Here is a 5,011-nt window from a genome sequence, read left to right as displayed (position 1 = left end):
ATGGTGCCAATTCTCTGTCATTTCTTTCAGAGGATAGAAGCAGAGGGAACAATTCCCAACTCATTCTATGAGGCCAGCGTTTTTCTAATACCAAAACCAGATGTAAACATTACGTATGAATGGGGGGTGGTGGCAAACTTCAGTACATAACACAAAGAGCTTTTTTTTTTCCATATAAATTTGTTTCTTTATTTGCGGTGTGCGTGGGCTTCTCATGGCGGCGGCTTCTCTTGCTGTGGAGCACGGGTTCTAGGCGCACGGGCTTCAGTAGTTGTGGCTCGCGGGATCTAGAGCGCAGGCTCAGTAGTTGCGGTGCACGGGCTTAGTTGCTCCGCAGCATGTGGGATCTTCGCGGACCAGGGCTCGAACCCGTGTCCCCTGCACTGGCAGGTGGATTCTTAACCACTGCGCCACCAGGGAAGTCCCACAAAGAGTTTTAAAGAAGAAAAAATATTAATGATAATACCTACCTTGCAGAGTGGTTGTAAGGATTAAGCGATAAAATGAGGTAAAGCTCTGAGCAGGGAGCCTCACCCACACTAAAGAAGAGCGAGCCGCAATCCTCGCTCACAGTACGCTCTCCAAAGCCATGTTGCTTTGACTACACTCTTCGGGACTGTTAACCAGTAATACGCGTAGGTCACGGCTCACACTGAAGTGAAGTTACTGGGGAGGGGTGGGGGGGCTTTATCGATTAATGCGTTAGTTTTTACTCTGGATTTTGGCCCTTCAAGCCAATGTGAAAGGACGTTGCTCTGTCATTTCCCTGATTGTCAAGCATCTTGTCAGACGCTCAGTGGCCATTTGCACGTTTCCACGTATCCATTTTTCATTGCTGTCTTTTGCCCACATTTGCATTAGGCTGCCCGAGTTTTACTGTTGGTTTGTAGGAGCTCTTTATATATTGTGAATGAGTCCTTTGTGAGCTACGTATACTGCAACACTGCCACAGCTGCAGTTCGACCATTCCTCAATGGCATCTTTTGCTGAGCAGAAATTCTTCACTTTTTCTTGAGCTGGGTGTTTCTATTGCCTCCACTTGTGCAGATGGGAAATGCAGAGGTAAGGAAGTTAACGAATTTAGAGGTAGAACCGCGACCCAGGCCTGGGTGTCCAAAGCAGGGCGCTCCACTGCGCTGCTCCAGGGTGAAGCCCGCTCTGTCCCCTCGGAGGGCCATTCCAGGCAGGTCTGGTCACCTCCAAGAGCCTCAGCTTATCCACGTGCAAACGGAGCACACGACCCTCCCCTCTGGAACATTCTGAGGACTGGATGGAACATAAACGCTGCGCCCGAAGTTGGCTCTCAATGAAAGGCATCTTTGGGGCGTTCTTAGGACCGTCAGCAAGATGCTAAGTAAAGGAAAACTACAGCGAACTGTCCAGATGCTCTTCTCACAGCAGGCTTGGTGGTTTTCCTGTCTCAGCAGCAAAAGTTCCAGCAGGTTCCTTCAACATTTATTTAACTGCGCTGGGCACAGTTGGGGACAGAACTGAGCCTTACAAGTGACAGGATAAATTAAGTCTCAGCAAAATAAATGTTAAAGTTGAAAGTCAAAGGAAAAAAATAAAACACAAACGAAAGCAGCAGCAGCGGCCATGGACCGCCGGCTGGAGCGATCATCTGGGTCCCCACACGGGCCCCTTCCGACAGGAAGCCTCCATCTGCCGCCCCAAGTGCCCTTCAGCGGTACAGAGCTGTCTCTGTGCTGCCAGGACATGGGCCAGTTCTCAGGGGAGCAGAAAACGCTGCGGAGCGGGGCAGGCTCCCGCTGAAGACGGCCCAGCGCGCCTCCCTCCAGGCAAGGCCCACCCGGCCTGCAGGTCTCAGCCAGGCCCTGACAGCCTCTCCAAACTCAGGAATTCAGCCATGAAATCCGTCCCTCCTTTAGCGCTAACGTCCCTGACCTCGAAGGCCAGGCCTTCCCTCTCTGCTTCGGCTGCAAACCGAGGACCAGAGGAAACGGAGCGGGACCCCAGCTTGGGGCGGACGCAGGAGACAGGAAGAGCCGTGTGTGAGCGCTGTCCTCTGCCCCAGCACCCCTCACTGCTCGGGGGGCCCCCTCCCACCCTGCTGTCGGCCCACCTGCCCGCCTCTGGGCCCTGCACACACCTGGGCCGCTCTCTCCGTCCTGAGGTTCCCTCTCCCATTTACCTCAAGGAGCGGGGATGGCCCCTGGCTGCCTGCTCTCACACCTGCCCGCACACCTGCCCTCACACCTGCCCACACACCTGCTCTCACACCTGCCCTCACACGTTTACAGTGTTTTCACAGCCTCTTTGCTTGTTGTCCTTTCCCACAGGGCTGTGAGCTCCATCTTTTGTGACACTTTCACACCCACACATCTGATCATATATATACACACAAGTATCATCATAACCCGTGGGCTACGGTGGGTGTAGAGGAGGAGGTGTATGTGCACACACACACACTCACCCCCAAAACGTACCTCTTTACACACCCGAGAGGCAAGTTCTATACATCAGATGAACAGGTATAACGTGCCCGGTAACAGCCCACCTCCTGCATCTCAGCTTCCCCATCCCCAGGGCCCTGTGGAACCCCCTCCAGGTCAAAGGCCACTCGGTCTAGGGGTGCAGGGCTCCCCGTGGTGTGATGCACCAATGCTTCTTCCAGCGACGATCGTTCACTCTTTCCATGGTCTGTTGCCAGGAGGGAAAATGCTGGGACCAACCTCCTGTCCTGGTTCCGCCGGGTCTCCAGTCTTCATCATGGCCACGTCCCATGGTCCCCCCACCCCGCATCAGCGTGGGCAGCCTTCCATCACTCAAAGCCCTTGCCCTCCAGTGAGTAAAGCGGCGCCTTGCCGCCTTAATGGACGTTTACCAACTTCTTGTGATTCTGAGCACCTTGAAGTACTTACTGGCCCTTTGAACTTGTTCGTCTGCAAACTGACTTTTCAGTAACCTGTGCCCATCATTTGCCAACACGTCACCTCCTTCGTGCCACTTTGTAAAAGTTCTCTACGTCTGCAAATGTGATCACTTCAGCCCTTTGTGTGGGAGCCAGGTTTCCTGTATTCCTTCCAAATCTGCTGGTTGTCTCCTGGCTTTGTTCGTGGTCTCTGCGGAGAGAGAACGCAGCCCTTGACGAAGGGCCACAGTCCGGCACCTCTCTGCCTCCCAAACGCTGAGTCACCTGGGGCAAATCACTCGCGCGATGAGAAGACAGTGTTTGTTCAAGGATAGGGACTTAGGGAAGGAAAAAACCCAAGCACAGAGCACAAGGCGTTCCTGTGTCTCACGAACGTGAAAACAACACTGCAGCTCATGTTCAAGGCACCTGCTCCACCACACACAGGGCGCTGTTCCAGGTGCAACTCGAATTCACTCAGTGACCCCTCTCGTACCCGCACGGGGAAGGTGTTCATGGTACCCTCACTTCACAGGCTCAGAGGCTGCGGGTGTCCCAAGACCACCCAGGGGGAGTCGAGCTCCAGGGACGCTGTTCACCACAGCTTCGTCTTGAGAGCTCTTCCTCTACCCCCTCCCTCTCCGCATCCCCGTCTCAATGAGAGCTGAGGCCAGGACATTTCTGGGGGCAAAGGAGGGGGCGGTCTTGTTTGGCAGGGCCTGTTTGACCCCGGTGAGGTCTGGCCTGTCCCATCTCCGGGGCCTCTGAATTGAGGGTCTCACACGGCAGCCTCTCTCTGGCCAGGTGTGACCTGAGAACACGTGGCAGCACTTGAGTCCCAGGCTTTCCCTGTGAGTCACGTGTGGGCAGTTCCTGGGGCCTGGAGTTCGGTGCCCCGGCCCTGAAGCCACGAGGCACCGGCGTGGAGCTCCGGGCAGGTGCTCTGCACCCCTCTGGGTCAGGCTTCTCCCCTCCCAGCAGCACCAGGACTCGGTTATTACACCGCTGTCTGTTTACATGGATCAGACATGCACCGAGCACCTGCCACGTGGGGGACACCCTGCTCAACTGCAGGGACAAAGGGACCAGCTGTCTTCTAGCGCAGTCACCCTGCAGGTCAGCTGACTGCCCTGGACATCACTCCACTGTCCCCTGCCCTGGACAATCTCTGTGACTGCAGAGCCCTTGCTGTTTCCACGGAATCACACTCCCTCGTGACGACAGCCATTAAAGCCACTTATGAGCAGTTTATTTTGTGACTTATCAGATAATAATTATTCACACACAACACAGGCACCTAAAAGACCCCTCAGCGCGGCCGTGACCATTCAGTACTGACCCCGGCTTGATGCTGGGGGTGGACGAGTGACATGGAGGCCTCAGGACGCTCGTGGAGAAGCCGCTCGTCCCGTGAGCCTTGTCGGGGAGGAGCGCGGGCAGAGCTGTGCGGGGCACTGGGGGCCTCGCCCTCCGCCCCCTGCTGAGGCCCGAACTCTTGAGACCCAGGCTCCAGGAGCCAGTGGAAAGGCCCAGCGCCCGAAGGCCCACCTCTGGCCTCTTGAGGGACAAAGGAGCTTTTTATTTTAGCACCCTTTTCTCAGCACTTTCTCATCTTGGCTCCAAGCAGAATTCACAGCAGTAAATTTTCTAAAGTCAATAACGTGGCTTCTTAAAAATGTGACTTGTTTGGAAGTGCCCCTAACCCGGCTGCTCAGTGTTCCTCCAAGAATCAGAGGCCTGTCGCCTCTCCCCGGCGGCTTCCCGAGCATCTTTCTACCCAACAAGCGGCCAGTGCAAAGACTGACCATGAGATGAACGCTTTCCCTCTACCCGGGAAGAAGGAGAACTCTAAGGGCAGGGGAAGCAGATGGTTTCTTCAAAGGCCATGACTGAAGTCCTCCAACAGCTCAAAGCATCAAAACAGTTCTATTCTCCGGTTACCTCCCCAAACCCAGATTCTCAAAAACCAAAGCGTGTAAAAGCCACGCGCTTAATCACGTGGCTTAGGAAGGGCTCCCTTCATGGAATCCTACCTTCCAAGAGCCCGCAGCTTCCCAAGGATCCACAACACCCCACCTTAGCAGATGATACTCTCCAGGTCCCCACCCCAGCTACCGAGCGGCGGCCCCCATGTGCACC

This window comes from Lagenorhynchus albirostris, chromosome 6 (assembly GCF_949774975.1).
Source record: "Lagenorhynchus albirostris chromosome 6, mLagAlb1.1, whole genome shotgun sequence".
NCBI classification, from domain to species: domain Eukaryota; kingdom Metazoa; phylum Chordata; class Mammalia; order Artiodactyla; family Delphinidae; genus Lagenorhynchus; species Lagenorhynchus albirostris.
The sequence above is the reverse complement of the archived record's forward strand: the minus strand, read 5'-3'. Positions refer to the sequence as shown.